We start from the raw sequence: 23,310 nt of genomic DNA, 5'->3' as shown, positions 1-23,310 counted from the left end.
ATTGACTTTTCAGGGTTAGTTCTGGAAAATAGCAAGATATGTTTACAATGTTATTTCTATAAAAAAAAATTCCAAAATCTACAAAATTAAAGAAGAATGTACATTTACAAGTTAAAGACTGGCTATACTTTCTAAAATTAAGCTACAAATTAACTTAAGCCCTTTAGTAGGCCAGAACAAAGAAGGCTAATTTAAATAATCCCTTAGTACAAAATGCTTATATCATGTTTTTAGCATGATATAAAGGTTGAGTGGCCTAATGATTAAAATATTTGTTCATGAATCTGGAGGTCTACAATTACATTTTTAGTTATCCATGTAGTCTTGCTTAATTTTTTATCAAATAAATTAATCTGTCATTGTTACTATCTCTCTCTATATGTATAAATGGAACCATATGTTCAGTCATCTGTATTTAAAACATGGTTTGAATGTCAGCTAAAAGTTAAAGTTTCTCTACAAATATGCATATATGTTTTCTTTAAATCTGTTATTATTTAAGAGGAAATATAATAACTCCACTAATAGCTTGTGTTTATGGATACCGTTCATTATGCTAAGTGCTGAATTTATAGCCTCCTATTTAAATCTCACAGCACTACAATGTGCCAATATTAACTATGGTGGTGTTTTTCAAATGAAGAAATGTCTGGCTTAAGTTGCAGAGAAAATTAAACTTAATTCTGTTTGATTCCAAAGCTTGACTGTTTATTCTTCTTCTAATTAATGAGCAATACTTTAAAAAATACCACACATAGTATCAGAAATAAAATTTAGCAGCTATTCAGTGGTTTCCCATTAAAAAAATCAGTAAAATTTTATAATAGAGATAAACACATTTGCATCAGAACTTTTTAAAAAAGTGACCAAATAGGTAATGATTCATGTATTCTTCCTTCTTTTTACAACTTCAAAAGACATGCTATTACTCATGAGTGAATGAAATAGACATTCTTTAGTTATGTGATGTGATTATATTTTATGAGAAAAAAATGACTTAATTTCATATTTGTATTGAACACTAAATTATATAAGGTGAGTTTCTTGTCAAATGGGATGGTTCTGTCTGTTCCAGTTGCTTCCCACCCTGCTAAGAATCCACAGAATCCACAGAAAACAAGTCTGTCATGAGCCAAATGCTCACCACAGGGAACTTATTCCTGCTGGCTCTGAAGTAATCTCATATCAGAGGAGGTCAGCTTACCTTCAGATTCATGACATGAAGATAAGATACAAGACTGCTCAGAACATTTCATCCTAAGTTAAATAAACATATAAGTGTGGCAATCCTTAACCAGAAAACAAATTACATTTAGAATGATATATTTAACATTAAAGGGATATTTTGCTTTTATATGAAGGAAAATCTAAATACAAATTTTCTTATTTGTACAACTTTTTGGCAAACCATTTGAATTAAAAATGAGTTGCCTTCTAGGTCACTTGCTAAGATAGAATTACACAATCTTGAATGACTTAATTACAAATCAATAGATCATAATTAATAATTTTGTATATTTCCCATCTTTATTGACAGTATGTATGATTATCTACAAACAGAAAAGTGTTTCTGAAAATTTTGGTGAAACAAATAAAAAATTTATGTAGATACTTAGAATATTAACATTAAATATTAATAAATGTTAATATTTTTGCTAACCATAGAAATAATATATAAAATATCTTGAACAAGTGAATTTATGCCATGCAAGTAGATAATCTGAAAACGTATACTGTAGCAGGGCAGGGAATGTGGCCTACTGTCAGTGTCCTTATATTTTTCTAAAGCCATTGCTTAATGCAATTAGTATCAACAGAATACCAGACCACCTGATCTGCCTCTTGAGAAACGTATATGCAGGTCAGGAAGCAACAGTTAGAACTGGACATGGAACAACAGACTGGTTCCAAATAGGGAAAGGAGTACATCAAGGCTGTATATTGTCACCCTGCTTATTTAACTTATATGCAGAGTACATCACGAGAAATGCTGGGCTGGAAGAAGCACAAGCTGGAATCAAGATTGCTGGGAGAAATATTAGTAACCTCAGATATGCAGATGACACCACCCTTATGGCAGAAAGTGAAGAGGAACTAAAAAGCCTCTTGATGAAAGTGAAAGAGGAGAGTGAAAAAATTGGCTTAAAGCTCAACATTCAGAAAATGGAGATCATGGCATCCGGTTCCATCACTCCATGGGAAATAGATGGGGAAACAATGGAAACAGTGTCAGACTTTATTTTTGGGGGCTCCAAAATCACTGCAGATGGTGATTGCAGCCATGAAATTAAAAGAAGCCTACACCTTGGAAGAAACGTTATGACCAACCTAGATAGCATATTCAAAAGCAGAGACATTACTTTGCCAACCAAGGTCTGTCTAGTCAAGGCTATGGTTTTTCCTGTGGTCATGTATGGATGTGAGAGTTGGACTGTGAGGAAGGCTGAGTGCCAAAGAATTGATGCTTTTGAACTGTGGTGTTGGAGAAGACTCTTGAGAGTTCCTTGGACTGCAAAGAGATCCAACCAGTCCATTCTGAAGGGATCAGCCCTGGGATTTCTTTGGAAGGAATGATGCTAAAGCTGAAACTCCAGTACTTTGGCCACCTCATGCGAAGAGTTGACTCATTGGAAAAGACTCTGATGCTGGGAGGGATTGGGGTCAGGAGGAGAAGGGGACAACAGAGGATGAGATGACTAGATGACATCATCAAGTCTATCGACATGAGTTTGGGTGAACTCCGGGTGATGGTGATGGACAGGTAGGCCTGGCATGGTGCAATTCATGAGGTCACAAAGAGTCAGACACGACTGAGTGACTGAACTGAATTAAATGGCTAGTTGAGAGAAATATAGAATGAGAGATAGAGCTGAAAACACTCTTAGTAAATACATGTGGTCAAGTTCTTATCCTTAACAGGATTTTATAAACACATTTTACTGCAATCCATAGGGCTTAGGAAACCCCAGTATGGTTACAAAAACATGGTTCATGTGAATTAATGATAAGGGAAGTTCTTAGTGACAAATGGATTTTTTTTCCCATTTCCTGATAGAAAATAGACCTGTTAGAGATTTTTGCGTAACTTATTTCTGCTCAGTTTTTATTTTAAGACAACTTCCCTGGAATATGATATGATAGAAGGCAGAAATATTGCATGAAAGAAATAATCTCATAGGACCCAAGATGTCTTAAGAAACTATCAGAGCATGAAAAATTCCATATTTTCATAGTCTGTTAAAATATGTCAGTATCTTTAGTGAGGAAGGAAGGATAGCCACCAGAAACAGACTTTTTGAAGGAAAAATATTTAATATATGACTGGAAATATAAATCACAATGTATGGGAGACCTTACAGTTAGGTTAAAACACACACACACACATACACACACACAAAAAAAAATCCTGACAGCCATTAGAATCACACAGCTTCTAAAAAACCTAGTCCCAGAGATGAGAAGAAGGGCATATAAGTAAGGGAGCTATAACATTTAATTAGAGAATGCATGATATGTAAAATATACAGGCAGGAATTGGTTCTGGAGAAATATTAAGACTTCCATGTAACTTCATTGAGGAGAATTTTATTAATAGAAAATTCTTCCTTAGGTAGATTTTTTCTGAGGGTTTTTTTGTCCTTTTTGATGTGATGGTAAATGGGATAGTTACCTTAATTTCTCTTCCTGATAGTTCATTGGTAATATCTAGAAAGGCAACATAATTACTTTATATTATTTTTGTACCTGAAACCTTACTGAATTCATTGATAAGCTCTAGTAGTTTAATGGCAGCATCTTTAGGATTTCCTATGTAGGGTAACATGTCATCTGCAAACACTGACAGTTTTACTTTTTCTTTTCCAATTTGGATTCCTTTATTTCTTTTACTCCTCCTATTGCTATGGATAGGACTTCTAAAACTATGTTGAATAAAAGTGGTACAAATAGGGCTTCCCTCATGGTTCAGTGTTGGAGACCTTGCCTGCCAATGCAGTAGACACAGATTCTATTCTTGCTCTTGGAAGATCCCACACGCAGTGGAGCAAATGCATCCGTGTGTCACAACTATCGAGACTGTGCTCTAGAGCTAGGAAACCACAACTATCAAAGCCTATGTGCTATAGAGCCTGTGCTCCCCAACAAGAGAAGCCCTCAAAATGGGAAGACTTCACATCACAGAGAAGAGTAGCCCTCACACTCTGTGACTAGAGAAAAGCCCATGCAGCCATGAAGACCCAGCACAGCCATAAATAAATAAATAAAATGGTGTTAATTTTTTAAAAGCAGTACACATAGATATCCTTGTCTTGTTCCTTTTTTTTTTCGTCTTGTTCCTTATCTTAGAGAAAATGCTTTCAGCTTTCCACCACTGAGTATGACATTAGTCGTGGGTTTGCCATATATGGCCTTTATTATGTTGAGAAGCGTTCACTCTATGCCTGCTGTCTGGAAAGTTTCTCTCATAAATTGATGTTAAATTTTATTAAAATCTTTTCCTGCATCTATTGAGATGATCATATGGTTTTTATTCTTCAGTTTGTTAAGGTGATGTATCATGTTAATTGATTTGCAGATATTAAAAAAAAAAATACTTACATCCCTGAAACAAATCCCACTTGGCCATGGTGTATGATCCTTTTAATGTATTGTTGGATTTGGTTTGCTAGTATTTTGTTGAGAATTTTGGCATAAACTTACATAAGAAGGCAAAAGACTTGTACTCCAAAACCATAAGACACTATAAAAGAAACTGAAGATGACACAAATGAATGGAAAGATATACTGTCTCCTTACTGAAAGAATCATTATTGTTAAAATGACCATAATACCCAAGGCAATACACAGATTCAATGCAATCCTTATCAAAATAACAATAACATTTCAGAAAAAACTAGAACAAATAATTTTAAAATGTGTATGGAAACACAAAATTCCCCAAATAGCCAAATCGTGCAAAGAAGAATAGAGATGGAGGAATCACAGTACCAGACTTAGACTATACTACAATGATACAGTAATCAAAACAGTATGATACTGGCACAAAAACAGACACACAGATTAATGGAATAGAATAGAAAGCCCAATCTATGCAAAGGAGGCAATGCTCTACAATGGCAAGAGGAAAGTCTCTTCAATGAGTGGTGCTGGAAAAACTGGACAGCTGCATGTAAAAGAATGAAATTAAAGCATTCTCTAACACTATCTACAAAATAAACTCAAAATGGATTAAAGACTTAAATGAAAGACCATATGCTAAAAAAATTTCTAGAGGAAAGAAAGCATAGGCATAAGACTCTGACATAAATTACAACAATCTTTCTTTTTTCCTTTGGATCTGTTTCATAAAGTAATAAATAAAGGCTCAAACAAATAAGACCTATTAAACATAAAAGCTTTTGCACACCAAAGAAAACCATCTATAAAACAAAGAGGCAACATACCAAATGGGAGAAGATATTTACAAATGATGCAGCTGATAAGGGATTAATATCGAACACATATAAACAGCTCATATAACTTAACATTATTTAAAAAAAGAGAATTTGGCAGAAGACCTAATTAGATGTTTTTCCAAAGAGTACATACAGATGACCAACAGGCTCTTGAAAAGATATTCAACATCATTAATTATCAGGGAATACAAATGAAAACCCACAATTAAGTATCACCTCACACCTGTTTCAGAATGGTTATAATAAAAAATATATACAAATAAAAACTGGCAAGGAAGAGGAAAAAAGGTAACTTTATACACTGTTGGTGGGAATGTATATTGGGAGAGTCATTGTGGGAAACATTATGGAGGTTTCTCAAAAAATGGAAAATAGAACTACCATATGACCCAGCAATTCCATTCCTAGGTATATATGCACACCCCCCCCAAAAAAAACAGACTAATTTGAAAAGATACATGTACCCCAATGTTCATGATAGCATTATTTACTGTTGTCAAGATATGGAAGTAACCTAACTGTCCATCAATAGATGGGAGGACAAAGAAGTGGTATATAATATACTACATGTTATACCATCCATCTGTTGAAAGACATTTAGGTTACAGAGTCAGGCACATCTGAAGTGACTTAGCACAATATAATGATAAAAAAGAATGACATTTTGCCATTTTCAGCAACTGGATGGACTTGGAGGGCATTATGCTAAGTTAAATAAATTAGAAATACAAATACTGTAGGATATCACTTATATGTGGAGTGTAAAAATACAACAGACTAATGAATATAACAAAAAAGAAGCAAGACCCAGGTACAGAGAGCAAGCTAACAGTTACCAGTGTGGGAGAGGGGAAACTTAGGAGTGGAGCTGGATTGGGGAATACAAATATTGGGCATAAGACAGACTGTCTTATACAACACAGGGAATATAGCCAATATTTTATAATGACTGTAAATGGAAAATAATCTTTAAAATTGTATAAAAAAGAAAATAAAATGAATGGAAAATGCTTCAGTTCAGTTCAGTCGCTCAGTCGTGTCCGATTCTTTGTGACCTCATGAACCGCAGCATGACAGGCCTCCCTGTCCATCACCAACTCCGGGAGTTTACCCAAACCGATGTCCATTGAGTAGATGACACCATCCAACCATTTTATCCTCTGTCGTCCCCTTCTCCTCCTGCCCTCAATCTTTCCCAGCATCAGGGTCTTTTCAAATGAGTCAGCTCTTCACACCAGGTGGCCAAAATATTGGAGTTTCAGCTTTAGCATCAGTTCTTCCAATGAACACCCAGGACTGATCTCCTTTAGGATGGACTGGTTGGAGCTCCTTGCAGTCCAAAGGACTCTCAAGAGTCTTCTCCAACACCACAGTTCAGAAGCATCAATTCTTCTGCACTCAGCTTTCTTTATAGTCCAACTCTCACATCCATACATGACCACTGGAAAAACCATAGCCTTGACTAGATGGCCCTTTGTTGACAAAGTAATGTCTCTGCTTTTGAATATGCTATCTAGGTTGGTCATAAAAATGCTTATCCATCTCAAAATCAGAATATTTTCTGATTAATAGAGTTGCCTCAGTTTACACATTCTTCAAAATGATTCTACCCATGCATATACATCTCTTAACTTGGTAAACAAACTTTTTCAACATTTCAGTGATCATTTCAGTAAGTTACTGCTCTTTACAATAAATATTCTTATTTATCATCATAGCTGTGTAGAATATGAAAGGGAAAGTGTTAGTTGCTCAGTTTTGTCTGACTCTTTGTGACCCCAAGGACTATAGCCCATTAACCTCCTCTGTCCATGGAATTCTCCAAGCAAGAATACTGGAGTCTGTAGCCATTCTCTTCTCCAGGGGATCTTCCCAACCCAAGGATGGAACCCAAGTCTCCTGCATTGCAGGCAGATTCTTTACTGTCAGAGCCACCAAGGAAGCCCTTTATTGAATATAGTCATGGAAATTTAAGATCACAACTGGAATTAAAATCCATGTTCCCCACATACTAACTGTGAATCATAGGCAAAATATATAATTTTTCTATGCCTTAGTTCTTTTTTATTTACCAATACCAAATTGTTCATAATAGTAATTCTGACATTCCTACCAAAAGTTTATGAGCATTTGTTGAAGTGCATTTTCAATAGTATTAATTGAGGCTAATCTGATGAGTGGGGGGATCACTGTATATTGTAGTAAATGTGTTCTTATATTTTATTGGAATACTGGATTTCCTTCATCTTTGGTCATTTATCTCTTAGGCTATTTATCTCTTCTCAGCAATTTGTTTGTGTATGCTCAGTCACTCAGTCACGTCTCACTCTTTGAGACCCCATGGAGTTTAACCACCAAGCTCCTCTATCCATGGTATTTCCCAGGCAAGAATAATGGAGTGACTTGCCGTTTTCTTCTCCAGGGGATCTTCTTGACCCAGGAATGAAACCTTCATCTCCTGTATTAGCAGGCAGATTCTTTATCACTGTTCCACGTGGGAAGCCCCTCTCATTAATTTTTAGGATTTGCCATATTCTAGAGAGTAATTCCGGAGAAGGCAATGGCACCCCACTTCAGTACTCTTGCCTGGAAAATCCCATGGATGGAGGAGACTGGCAGGCTGCAGTCCATGGGGTTGCTAGGAGTCAGACACGACTGAGTGACTTCACTTTGACTTTTCACTTCCATGCATTGGAGAAGAAAATGGCAACCTACTCCAGTGTTCTTGCCTGGAGAATCCCAGGGACGGGGGAGCCTGGTGGGCTGCTGTCTATGGGGTGACACAGAATCGGACACAACTGAAGCAACTTAGCAGCAGCAGCAGCAGCAGTGAGTAATTCATTAGGAGTTAGATGCATTGTAAAGGTTTCTTCTAATTTATATATATATATATATATACATATTTGTTTATGCCATAAAGTAAATTTTAGAATATAGTAAAATGAATCAATATTTTATTTATGATTTGCACAGTTCTGTTTTAAGAAAACTTTCCCAGAAAATATTATAATGATACTATTTTATCTGATACCTTTGAAGTTTTACTATTCACGTTTAGATTTTCAGTAATGTGAACTTGGTCTTGTGCATATAATATAAATTTAAGATCTTTTTCTTCTTTTCTTGTAGCACTGCTTGCTCTGAGACACATTTCTTAACTTTTCTGGTTCTCATTTCTGTTTGAAATGAGGGCTGACTCCTGTGAGTCCTAGTGACAGCCTTTTTCAGGCTGCGTAAAAACATGGAGAGGAAACTGAAAGGGAGAGGACTCATATTTTCCCTTCATCTTCTGCTTAGGACATGTCACTGGGAGCAGCTGCATCTCTTTACAGGGCCAGTTCCTGTTAGGTCCAGAGTGCTTAACTTCTGCAGGTTGATTCCAGTCCCTCTGCTCTGTTAACCCAGTCTCCTTCTTTGACCTCCAGCTCTGGGGACAGTTATGACTTTCTGCTTCCCTGCATTATTTTGGTTATTGTCATTACTATTATTTTATTAAGATAGCTTCAGTGTCTCCTGACTAGTTTCTCAGCCTCTTTTATCATGAGTAACTTGATTCTGTGTAATTACCTTTAAAAAAAGATGTATACCTGAAACTAATATGTTATAAATCAACTATTTCAATTAAAAAATAAAAATGAAGAAAAAAATGTTTGCATGTGTGTTTCTCTTTAATGCATATTTTCTTTATTCTATTTAAAAGAAGCCTAATTTATTTGTGGTCCATAGATTCTGTTTTAATACCTTAACATCAATGTCAGATGTATGTTTTATAATGCTATAAATTTAAGAGTTTGGTCATATAAGCCAGAATTTCATCACTTTACAGTCTTCAAAAACTACATAGTTTAGAAATTTTAAAACCTTATGAAAAATAACTGCATTTTAATGATTTTCTTTCTGTATTTGCCAAAGTGACCAAATATTTTTTCTGTCTTTCTTGATATTGTGGCTCAGTAGATTTTAAAAATGTACATTCTTATAATGTGGTTAATCTTTATTTGGCAATTTTTAAAATATAAACTTCATTTTCATATGCCTGAAAATATATTTTCCCTATCGTTTTGTAATGGCCAGATTCAGTTATCTGGCCTAAAATGTGTGTGTGTGTGTATATATATATATATATATATACATCCATACTATTAATTTTTGTTCTCCAGCTAGAATGTAATATGTTCCATGACAGCAGAGACTGCTGTCTCTTCTTCATACTCTCTCCAGGGCATGGATTCCAGTGTCAGGCCAACAGTAGGAACTTGATAAATATTTGAGTATTAGATAAATGAAACTGATGCACTGTTCATCTGTCTGCTGTAATCTACATGCAGTTCCTTTGTAAATAATCAGTTTTCTCTCATAGTTTTTTATTTTTAAGGTTTTCTTCTTTTATATGTGTTTTTCCTTCAGTGATTCTACAGCATGTGTTCCTGTGGATTTATACTTACATTTATCCTGCACTTGATATTAATTTCTCTCTCTGATTTTTACTTCTGCAAAACTCTTGATAATTATCTTTTTAAACTCTGTAACTCTGATATTTCTTACATTCTCTGAAATTCTTACTTAAGAATGCAAGCACAGCCTAGTCATTCCTCTTACCTTTTCCTTATTTTGTATCTCTAGCTCTCTGTAATAAATTCTGAGTTAATTGCTAATATTATATTTCAATTCACTAATTACCTCTTCATAAGAGAAAATAAAAAAATTACATTTTCTACTAAATACTGATTTCATTGTTTATATTTTTTATTCTTATTTCTTCTTCCATCGTATCCAACTATATTGGTTTCCTATTTATTTTTATGGTCTTTGTGAATTTGAGTTTCATAATTATGTATGTTTTAAATCTTATATTGATCCTAAAAATTAAGTTCATCTTAAGTAAATTCATGTCTTGTGTTGATTTTTGTAGGATAAGTTTGTAACCCTTTGCTGATTCATGTGCTTTGTAACTTTGGTTTGTAGATTTATTTTGAGTGGGAAATGTTTTCATTTTGTGTTGCTTTTATTATTATTTTCTCTTTTTTAAAAACTTTTATTGAAGTGTAATTGATTTATTCTCTTTTCTTCTTGTTAGCCATTTTACATTCTTGCATCTGAATTTGAGAAGTCCCCAATCTAAAATGAAGTCTTATAGGCTTATAGTTATTATTGGAGAAGGAAATGGCAACCCACTCCAGAATTCTTGCCTGGAAAATCCCATGGACAGAGGAGCCTGGTGGGTTATAGTCCATGAGATTGCAAACAGTCGGACATGACTGAGCACGCATACACACACATAGTTACTATAAACCATCATGAAACTGTTGGAGTTAGCTAAATCTGCCTTTCAAGTGCGTGTTTTGCCTTTTCTTACTAGCTCTAGCTTATCTTGTATCTACAGTTTCTGATAAAATCAAAGGCCTACATTAATGGTCAAGTTATTGTTCATCACCATTCATAAGGACTTCAACATACACTTGCCTAAAGCAGTGAAGATGGCTCCAATATCCCATATCTTATGTATAGTTTAGTCTGCATAATCTCCTGGCCTCCACTGCATGTCTCTAGCTCAGAATACTGCAGAGTGACGCTTTCAGACCCACTCACTTCCTGTAGTTTCTATTGTATTTCTGGCTCATGAAGATATTAATCTTACATTTGAATATAAATGTCTTTTTAATTTTCTGTGTTTATATTTCTTTTGACAATGTTTTTGTTTTTAGCTGACAATGTGCTACAGTATGCAATGACAGCTCTACCTTGAGCACAAATGTAACAGCTTAGTTTATACTACCTTATATTTGAGTTAGAGACTCACTAAATATTCATTAGAAAAAGTAAAATTTTGAAAACATTTGTTTTATACCTGGCATACTCTAAGTGTTACAAAGGTAACAACTCAATACTTACACTTATGAGGCATATATCATCAGCCCAGTTTTCCTGAAGAGAAAACTAAATGACAGTAGCCTTAAGGAGCTTGCCCAAAGTTGTAAATTTTAAGTTGCACAGAGGCAAGATCAGAATTGAGACTGTTACCAGAGCCAATGTTCTTTACAATTTTGCTAAACCAAAAATCAAATGCTTTGGTGAATTCTTAAAATCTATGTTGTTATTAGTTAGGGAACAAACATCAGTTGCCTTATTTGGAAACTTTTATTTGTTCTTTGTATCATGACAAGGTAGAATGCTTAATTTAACCTCTATGACCATTTACAACACAGCTCATATCATCGTTTCTAAGTCTCTTTAACAGTGGCTGAAAAAAAAAAAAGGCATTTTTTTCATATGCCTAGAGGATAATAAGCTCTTTCTACATAACTTCATCTCCTGATGCATGTTACTTGTGGGATGGGTGGCCATTAGAATGAACAAATTTCTCTTCCAGCTTTGTGAATCCATCTCAAGGATGCCTGAAGGTGAAGGTGAGTTATGCAGAATATTCTGAAAGCATAAAACCTTTAAAAAAAATGTATGACTGCATTTCTGACATACATGGATTCGACAGCCTGAGAGTTCATGCATTATACATGGAAACATAGCCTACAGTACTAGTAACTATTTGCTAGGTGCATGACAGCTATAAACACATTGTCTATCAGACTTTCATAGAATTTATTATGAGTTAATTTCAAGGTAAGTGTCTAAGTCTGTATTTGGTCTATGAGTTTTCTAAATCCTAAGATTCATTCATTCAAGAAGAAAAATCATTGTAATACTTATGTTGTTACTAAGATTCACCCTAATATCCCACCGTTCTCAAAAAAAAAAGCAAAGAATGTAAGAAAAAATATATTCGAAATTTAGCTTTGTTTACTAATTAACTCTTTTACCTTGGACATATTACTATGTATCTCAGAGATCCATTTTTATTTGTAAATTACATTGCCTGCACATAGAACTCATTTTAAGATACTAAAATAATATTGTGTAAAAGTTCTGCATTCAAGGATAATAGACATCGAAGAGTAGAGTAAGGTTTTTTCCCAAAGTTATCAAATTCAAAAGTATTATACATTTTGCTTTAGATTATTTTGTGGGAGTATCACACAAACATTCAAATCTACAATTTGTATTAATGTAATTCTTTCCTATTTGAATGCTGATTTACAGTCTCTAATTAAGTTTAAGCTTTGCTCAGTTTTAAAAAAAACTTAGGAACACTATTTATGTATAGGTAATCTATATAGTGAAGTGAAGTGAAGTCGCTCAGTCGTGTCCGACTCTTTGAGACCCCATGGACTGTAGTCTACCAGGCTCTTCCCTCCATGGGATTCTCCAGGCAAGAGTACTGGAGTGGGTTGCCATTTCCTTCTCCAATTTATATAGGGGTTCCCAAAATGGAAAATGACAATCTAAGAACATTAATAAAACTTACATTAACTGGAAAAAAATTCATTACACTTCTACTGGAGAATATATGCAAATATAATTCACCAATTCTCATTAAAATACCTATACATTTTCTTGTAATTCACGATAGAAATATTACTTACTTTATACATTTGCATACATGGTCACTTTCAAAATTCATTTATCCTTTATAACAATTGTTTAAAATACTATTTTTGTAGAGTATATGATAATGGCAACTTCAAACTAAATATGATATTTATGATAAGTAAGGGTGCTAATTATGACTAAGAGTAGATTTGGGAATTTATTGCTGATGAGAATTGATGAAAGGCTATTTAAAAGTCTTGCTTTTAGACTCAAATCAATTCTAAGCCTTTCCTTAGGTTTAGAAAATGTTAGGAACTCTATCTACATATAGCAACCCACGTAAGTGTTCACATAATGAAAAGATAGAAAGGCTTAGCAATATTTACCTGCATAAAGGCTGGTTTTCTGGAAAAAACATGGTCTGCCTGGGTGACTCCTATAATAATAGAATTTTTTTTCCCAAGAAGTTATCAGAGTTGTTGGTGGGGTATAATGAAAAAAAAATATCATATGTGGGGAATTAACACAAGAAACAGAAAGATCCCTATCAAAGGGCTTAGAAGCAATTCTTGTGTTCAATCTTTGGTTGTACATAAATCAATGTATATATAGAACTTGCATGTGTACACATGAACATATATATCATACATGTAATATATGCCTTAGTTTCATTTTATAATGTCTTTTGATTTCATTTGCTGTACACGGACATACACACAAACAAGCAGATACAAATTCTAACAGAAATAATATATATAATATATTAAGTATATATATTATATACATACACACACACACACACACATAGACACAGATGATAGATCCATAGATATGGTATCTTTCTCTATATATAGTAGCTTTAAAATAATCTCCATTTTTTTTTCTGTTAATTTAGAAAAGAGTCAAGGAATACACAATATAAATCTATTGAGGCAAATTTAGAGGTACTAAATCCAAAAGTCAAGGATTTGTTTTGAGGTGGAATTAAGGAATTGGCAGATAGGGGCTTCAGAGTTGAATAAGAATGATATCAGAATTGGGGATAAGGAGGTTTAGAAGACCATGGGTTCATGTCAAATGTTTTAAATTGTGAAACACAATTTTTACTTCTTCTGACTTAATAACGTGTGTATTAACTTCACCAGTTTTAAGGACAAAAGTTGAATTTTTTTTTTCTTCCAAAGGCTACATTTATTATTTTTACCCTCATCATTTTCCAAAACACTGTGTCCTCTAGAGAGGTATTCAGCTGAAGTGCACCAATAGGAATTCCACTGATAGATCCTACCCAGTAGTACAATAAAATGTTTGTAGTTGGTAGGTTTTAAGTGTTTCTAAAATATAATTTAATCCAAATTTTAACATAGCCCCTGTAAAGTACATATTTTTATTGTATTTCAAATGGAGAAATTAAGGAAAGAATAGTTTACATTAAATTTAGTATACTTAGAGTTTAGAAAACCCAATATGTGGTAGTTGTAGTTATCTGAAATTCTCGTAAATTGCTTTCCTTGTGTTAGCTTTAGATGTAGGAAAATTGAGTCTTTGGCAAATATAACATCATAGTCAAGTCCATACAGGACACCCATACCAGTAATATAAACTTACTGTATAAAACAAACATATTGTTAATCTTTGTAGTTTATTATTTGAAAAAGAAGCATCAAATTCTTCCAAGTTATTTTTCTAATAATGAACTAATTATATAATTTGCAATTCTGCTATAAATTACTTTGCCTTCATTCTAAAAAAGCAACACATTTATTTGCTTTTTATTCCTTTTGTTGAGTGAATAGATAGATGTCAGACAAACAACAATGATTACTCATTTGAGTTGTGATTATGCAGTAAAGAAAACAAAGGCAAAGAGTTTCAGACTGTGTGAACACTACTAAATGACTCCAAGCATATGGAAAAACTAAGCCACAGAGGAAAGAGCTGGGAGTGTTAAGCAGATAGTGGCTAAAAATCTTACTTAGAAAGTGATAATATACTAAAAGCAGATTTTCTTCAAAAACTTACAATACTTACAAAATTTTAAATTTACAAAATTCACAACCTTTTATTTATAGTTAAACTACCAGCCACTGAAACAAATTTAAGATATCACAAGCAGGCAGAAGAATATAACAACCATGGAATGGTAGAGTCAGTCCTTTAAAGATGCTAATTGTCCACAATTGATTATAAATCAACTGCACACCCAAGTGAAATCTCAAGCTTTTGAAACTGACAAATTTAATCTAAATTATATATTATAATGAAAGGGACTAGAATAATGTAGACAATCTTAGAAAATAAAGCTGAGGATTCAAGATGGTAAACTTTATCATAAAGGCACATTGATTAACGTTATGTGATACTAGAGCCAAGGCACCAGTGAGACAGGATAAACACGCACCTAAACGGACTCATACATCTGAGTAATTTCAGCATTTACTCTGCTTCCCTGGTGGCTCAGATGGGTAAAGAATCCATCCACCATGTAGGAGACCTGGGTTCGATTTCTAAGTTGGGAGATCCCCTGGAGGAAGGCATGGCAACCCACTCCAGTATTCTTGCCTGGAGAATCCCCATGGACAGAGGAGCCTGGCAGACTACAGTCCATGGGGTTGCAAAGTCTGACAGAACTGAAGCGACTGAGCGTGAACGCATGCACTGAAAGAAAAGACAGGTAGCTTTCTCAGTAAATGGTGTGGACATACCGGTTTCTTTTTCTCTTTCCCTCTCTCTTTCAAACATATTTCTGCTTTTTTAGCTTGGTGAATGAGACACCCAATACAATTATAATGAAAAATTATATGAAAGCACATTGAAAAATAAAAAGCACTAGAAAGTGCACAGTATTAAAATTGATGGCATTGTTATTATTGGGAATGTTTTTAGAAAGAAACATAAATTAGAAAGAATGTATAGGGAGACATTAGTAAGCAAGAAAAGTATTATGCAAATTTAACTATGATTTAATATATGTTAAATTTTATGAGGTTATTTTAATCTAATTTCCCTAGTGCTTAATTAACTGAATTTTTTCTGCTTTGGTGTCTTTAAAATTTAATTATAAAAATTTTAACATGTGATATATGTTCATAATTTATAAATAAAAATAGTTCTACCAGGCTTATAATAAAACATCTCTGTCCCCTGCTCCAAATTTGCCTAGTTTTTTATTCTGTTCCCTAAAGAAAATACTTTTACAACTTCTGTTTCTCTCAGCATTTATCACTAACGTGCATCTTCATCTATCTTTTTCTAATTTTTAAAAAATCATCTCTTAATTTTGACTATAAATGGTAGTGTTCCATTCCTTTTGTCAAAACTAAAATTGCACTGAAGTTACACAGGCAAAGATGACTATTTAAGGCTATTACAAATAAGGCAGAGAGACCAGAACTCATCCTGAATTCACTGTCCCTGACAAAGAATAAGCTGGAGAATTTTTAAGACCTGGAATGGGGCTTCCTATGTGACCTGTGCTTACTAATTGGTTTTTTACAAAGAACAGTAAACATCCCCTATCTTTATGACAAGGTTAGTTTTATAGCTTCGAGCAAAGCACCCACAAAAGTTAGACTCCTACCTTCCCATGGAGACTGTGAGGTGGGGCTGCTATTTTCAGTAACAATGGCATTTCAGAGAAATGCTTCCCAGGTCCCTTGGACAGGCATTCCTATGCTGTGAAACAGGCCACAAAGCTGTGAACAATGTATATATCTCAAGATGCAGAGAAGGAATTCACAATTACAAGTGTTCTAAAGAAATGCTCCTATGGGAGACAAGGCCTGGAGTCAAGAGGAAGCCTGTCTGAAGTTTAGTCAGGTTAGCTGTGAAAAGAAGAGAGGCTAAAAGCAAAGGAGAAAAGGAAAGATATAAGCATCTGAATGCAGAGTTCCAGAGAATAGCAAGAAGAGATAAGAAAGCCTTCTTCAGCGATCAATGCAAAGAAATAGAGGAAAACAACAGAATGGGAAAGACTAGAGATCTCTTCAAGAAAATTAGAGATACCCAGGGAACATTTCATGCAAAGATGGGCTCGATAAAAGACAGAAATGGTCTGGACCTAACAGAAGCAGAATATATTAAGAAGAGGTGGCAAGAATACACAGAAGAACTGTACAAAAAAGATCTTCATGACCCAGATAATCATGATGATGTGATCACTCAACTAGAGCCAGACATCTTGGAATGTGAACTCAAGTGGGCCTTGGAAAGCATCACTACGAACAAAGCTAGTGAAGGTGATGGAATTCCAGTTGAGCTGTTTCCAATCCTGAAAGATGATGCTGTGAAAGTGCTGCACTCAATATGCCAGCAAGTTTGGAAAACTCAACAGTGGCCACAGGACTGGAAAAGGTCAGTTTTCATTCCAATTCCAAAGAAAGGCAATGCAAAAGAATGCTCAAACTACCGCACAATTGCACTCATCTCACATGCTAGTAAACTAATGCTCAAAATTCTCCAAGCCAGGCTTCAGCAATACGTGAACCGTGAACTCCCTGATGTTCAAGCTGGTTTTAGAAAAGGCAGAGGAACCAGAGATCACATTGCCAACATCTGCTGGATCATGGAAAAAGCAAGAGAGTTCCAGAAAAACACCTATTTCTGCTTTATTGACTATGCCAAAGCCTTTGACTGTGTGGATCACTATAAACTGTGGAAAATTCTGAAAGAGATGGGAATACCAAACCACCTAACCTGCCTCTTGAGAAATCTGTATGCAGGTCAGGAAGCAACAGTTAGAACTGGACATGGAACAACAGACTGGTTCCAAATAAGAAAAGGAGTACGTCAAGGCTGTATATTGTCACCCTGCTTATTTAACTTATATGCAGAGTACATCATGAGAAACGCTGGACTGGAAGAAGCACAAGCTGGAATCAAGATTGACAGGAGAAATATCAATAACCTCAGATATGCAGATGACACCACCCTTATGGCAGAAAGTGAAGAGGAGCTAAAAAGTCTCTTGATGAAAGTGAAAGAGGAGAGTGAAAAGGTTGGCTTAAAGCTCAACATTCAGAAAACGAAGATCATGGCATCTGGTCCCATCACTTCATGGGAAATAGATGGGGAAACAGTAGAAACAGTGTCAGACTTTATTTTTGGGGGCTCCAAAATCACTGCAGATGGTGACTGCAGCCATGAAATTAAAAGATGTTTACTCCTTGGAAGAAAAGTTATGCCCAACCTAGAAAGTATATTCAAAAGCAGAGACATTACTTTGCCGACTAAGGTCCATCTCGTCAAGGCTATGGTTTTCCTGTGGTCATGTATGGATGTGAGAGTTGGATTGTGAAGAAGGCTGAGCGCCAAAGAATTGATGCGTTTGAACTGTGACGTTGGAGAAGACTCTTGAGGGTCCCTTGGACTGCAAGGAGATCCAACCAGTTCATTCTGAAGGAGATCAACCCTGGGATTTCTTTGGAAGGAATGATGCTAAAGCTGAAACTCCAGTACTTTGGACACCTCATGCGAAGAGTTGACTCATTGGAAAAGACTCTGATGCTGGGAGAGATTGGGGGCAGGAGGAGAAGGGGACGACCCAGGATGAGTTGGCTGGATGGCATCACGGACGCTGTGGACGTGAATCTGTAGTGAATTTTGTAGTTCATTTCAAATTATTTAAATCCACTCAGCTTTTGTATCCTCAATGTTATATTATAAATTAGAATAATTTCTGAACTTGAATCTTATTTTTGATAAGTATAAAGAAGGTAGGTACCTATAGCAAATGACCTGGCTTAAAAAATGCCAGCTCTCTTTATTACCACTGTGTGAGCACAGGTTAGTAATTTTCTCTGAAGAGGAAAATTCAAAATGAGATATAATCCTTACACTCAATAAAATTAAAGTTCTATCCTAGTTATCTTGATTATGTTTACATTTATGTAGATTAAAATAGAAATTGTGATATAAATTGATAAGTGCACCAAGGCAACCTTAATGATTCTCTCAGTTCAGTTCAGTTCAGTTGCTCAGTCGTGTCCGACTCTTTGCAACCCCATGAATCGCAGCATGCCAGGCCTCCCTGTCCATCACCATCTCCAGGAGTTTTGAAAAAAATTCATATGCAAATGGCCACTTCTACTTGAGATGATACAATAAAAGCAGACTAATGACTCTCAGCTGGACTGAGAAACTTTGTGTTCCCTTCACATTATACAATAAACCAGCAGCTTAATACACAATAAAACTGAGGTAGATGATTCTTAAGTTCCTGCTTTATATACATTTAGCATAATATAGCCCTTCTAATTTAACTGACCGGTTTCTGAATTTTTGCCACATTTCTGGGAAATAAAAGAAGTCCATGATGATTATTTTTTCAAGAGTATTTTCAAATGTGATTCTTATAGGAAACAGATTGTGTTCCATATCATTATTGTTTTTATATTCTATGGCATTTATTTCATCAAACATACTGTTGAATTTTAGTGATTTGAATCATTTTCTAAAATCCACTGCATCCAAAAGATTCTGCTACAATACTGTGATGTAATGACATGACTTTAGTCTAAATCAAACAGCAAAACATGAAATTAGATTCATTTATATTGACAAAATTGTTATTTCAACTATGCCTATTTTGAGGATTTCCCAGGCAGCACTAGCGGTAAAAACAAACAAACAAACAAACAAAAACTGCCTGCCAAAGCAGGAGACATAAGAGACACAGATTTGATCCTAGGTTGGGAAGATCCTTAGGGGAGGGCATGGCAACCCACTCTGGTATGCTTGCCTAGAGAATCCCACGGACAGAGGAGCCTGGCAGGCTACAGTCCATGGGGCTGCAGAGTCAGATACAACAGAGTATGCATGCACTGCCTCTCTATTTCTTGTTTGAATTCTGTTCATATTAATATTGAAAAGCCATCATTGTACTTCACTACACTCTTTTTACTGCTGTTGTTATTCAATTTGTATAAAGGAAGGGAAATTTTTATTCTTTCTTTTGTTCGAAGTTGTGTTTTAGTAGTGATGTAAGGTTAGCAGGTGTTTGGTCCCATCCAAAACCTCCAGAAAACACTTGGTTCATGCCAAAAGGTCTTGGGCATTTGGTTCTGTGCAAAACCATATGGCTTGGACCAAAAATGTTCACGAACATTTTGCATAGAACCAGATTTCAAGGTCCCTTTGGTGAACATCTCATGCTTTTTTGATGTTTTGGATAGGACAAAATCTCGAATGTGGTGACATAGCATATGTGTGTACTAGTCACTCAGTCATGTCCAAATCTTTGTGACCCCATGGACTGCAGTCCACCAGGCTGCTCTGTCCACGGATTCCCCAGGCAAGAATACTGGAGTGGGTTGCCATGCCCTCCTGCAGGGATCTTCTCAATCCCACATTGCACGCATATTCTTTACAGTCTGAACCACCAGGGAAATGGATGATATAGTATAGTAAACACAAATTCTGCCACTTATTAGCCAAATGGATAAGTTACTTAATTGCACTTCTTTCATAAATAAAATATACCTAACTCATAGTTTTGCTGTGAATAATGAATGAACAAATACAGGTTCGATTCCTGGGTTAGGAAAATCCCCTGGAGAAGGCTAGAGCAACCCATTCCAGTATTTTTGCCTGGAGAATCCCATGGACAGAGGATCCTGGCGGGCTATGGTCCACGTGATTGCAAAGAGTCAGACAGGACTGAAGCGACTGAGCAGGACGCAATGAATAAACTGAAAGATTCAGAGCCCTGAACAGCGGGCCTGTCAATAGTAAGCACTGCAAATATACCTGCTAATGATTTTACAACAATACCCTTCAGTGTTGACAAACTCTGTGTAAATGAGTACTTCCATCTATAAATTCTTCCATTCTTCATTTTTAAAAGTTTTCTTGTATAAACTCTAGATGATTTTTAAATCTGATAAGCAAAAGGTTATTAATATATGCCACCTGTATACTGTGTAAATTATCTTTTCTATCTTTTGCTTATTAGTCTATCTTGTAAGAAAAGCACATCCAAACCATAAGTTAATCATTTCTATATCTAATTCAAACAAACCTAGCAAGATAACAATAAAGGAGTGGAATATGGGGTATTTCAACTGATACTCACATAGCAGGGTATAAATATCTAAGGTTCATTATTTTGTTTCTTAAAATGGTTCCTCTTTTAGTTAATTTATTTACATTTCAACAAAGGAAAGTTAAATATTATATATTACTGGCTTTAACTTTGAAAATGTTATATCCATTTTCTAATCTGACCATTTCTTTTATTATTTTTTTAAATTTTAATTGAAGCATAATTGTTTTACATGGTTCTGTTGGTTTCTGCGATACAGCAATGTCAATCAGCCATAAGTATACATATCCCTTTCCTTTAGGACCTCTTTCCCATCCCCCCACACCCCATCATACCCCTCTAAGTTGTTACACTGTGTTGAGCTACCTGTGTTATAATTGCCAGAGAGGTGTTATATATATTTCAAGCCATTACTTTTCCTTAAATTTTTCCTTCCCCATAAAATATAGTGAAACAAATATTTAAAGAGGGAAAACATATGACCATCTTGGTGCTGCTCAAAGAGTTATTTTTTATTTCTTAGAAGAATTCTGGTAACAGCATATATATATGTGTGTGTGTGTGTGTGTGTGTATTACTTGTTACCTGAAATAATTTACTTCTGTATTAATTCAATTGTTTAGGTATTTTAACAGTGCAGTTTTACTTCCAAATATATTTTTCCCAAGCATGAATTATTTCTACATAATTTTAACTACTTTTAACTTCGTAACACCAGATATTTCTAAATTGGAGTGTATGGTAATTGAAAACCTATTTATCAAAGCAAAGGAATGAGATACAGACCACGTACAATTTTTAAATCCCTAAATTACCAATTGTAAGTAGCTGGAATTTTTGACATAGAGAGACTTACAAATAATTTCACTGCCACAAATAAGTACTAGTGCTGTCTTTCACCAAAATGTTTAGTTGTTAATAGAAGCAACAGAAAAAATAATCCTAAATACAAAATTTCAAAAATTAGTATTCAATATTATTTGATAAAATTCCTTCTGAAAAGCACAGTATTAGGTACATAAAATAGAGTAAGTGAACTAGAAATTACAAATGTCAACTCATAATGTGAGATGTGTACTGACTACATATTCCATTTTTTTTTTAAATTGTGTGTATTTGGGCATTTTAGTCTGAAACCTATTATTCAGTTTGACACTAGTGTTTATATGAGTTATTTTGCTTTGAGGTGAATCAATAGGATTCTCTTCCTTTTATAGTTAAAAGTAATCCAGCTGCCAGCAAACTGTTCAACATGATGTAACAATATTGCCCAACTAGCATTGCATTTCAGGATGCTGCTAGTTGCAGATATGGGGAAAGCTGGTACATTTTGTGAGCTAGTAAGTAAATAAAAGCTAAAATCTTTGAAAGAGTGAATCAACTTCATGTTCTTCACTTGTTATTTCTTCTCTGATAATCAAGGCATCATTTCAGTTTTAAGAATACACTACTTGAAGTAAGTCTCCCTTGTGTTATGAAAAGTCTATGGGTGCAGTCTGAAGGATGGGCAGACAGGAGACACAGGGTTACAGGAGATAAGGGAAAGAGAAAATTAAGACAGGAGGGCCTTAGAAGTCTCAACAGTTATTTGAAGACAGCTGGGTTCAGTTTAATCTTGCTTATCTTTAAAACACTCTCACTGATGTATATTTCAGACTTTTTTCACTAAAGAAGTGATAATTAGATTATTACTTTACAGGGGTAGGTGGGACTTTAACTAAGTAATGTAGTATTCTCATTTTGATTGGAAAGTCACCACTAAAACCTAATACACTCTTAACCAACAAGACAAGGCTATATATTAAGGGATGTTGTTTGTAGTAGGTTATTTTGATCTTGGCTTTGGGATATTTCCTTCAAAACTCCTCCTTCTCCCTCAGTTTTCATCTCTTTCTTTTTTTTTTTTTTTTTCTGTTCAATAACCTCTTTCTAATGTTATCAAAAGGCAAATTCCTTCAGACACAAGTGGAACACAAGTGTCATTCAAATGACTTTGTTACACAATCTGCATTTACAGATGAGTGATAAAAGAAGTTTCTTTCTAATAATATGAACTTTGTGCCTTTAGAAATAATGAAGAAATCTTGGATAGGTCTTGTTGAATGAATAGATCAGATCATCAGTAAAATGAGGATGTGAAATAGGCATCACTAAGTATGTCGCCTTCTTATAGATGGCTTTACAAGTAACTTGAGTGTCTAAAACACTCACCTGGAAAAGAACTTTCAAAGGTCATTTCCAAGGATGCCTAATAGTTTGACGAAAGTTATTTTAGCTTCAGCATTTCTGACTTTCAGTCACTTCAAACATGATAATTGTGTGACTATAAACTATTCTAATTGGGAATAACAGGAAACAAAAAAATGTATTCAACAGCTTAAACACTCCTGC

Source organism: Oryx dammah, unplaced genomic scaffold, assembly GCF_014754425.2.
Source record: "Oryx dammah isolate SB20612 unplaced genomic scaffold, SCBI_Odam_1.1 HiC_scaffold_11164, whole genome shotgun sequence".
NCBI lineage: Eukaryota > Metazoa > Chordata > Mammalia > Artiodactyla > Bovidae > Oryx > Oryx dammah.
Note: the sequence above shows the minus strand (reverse complement) of the source record.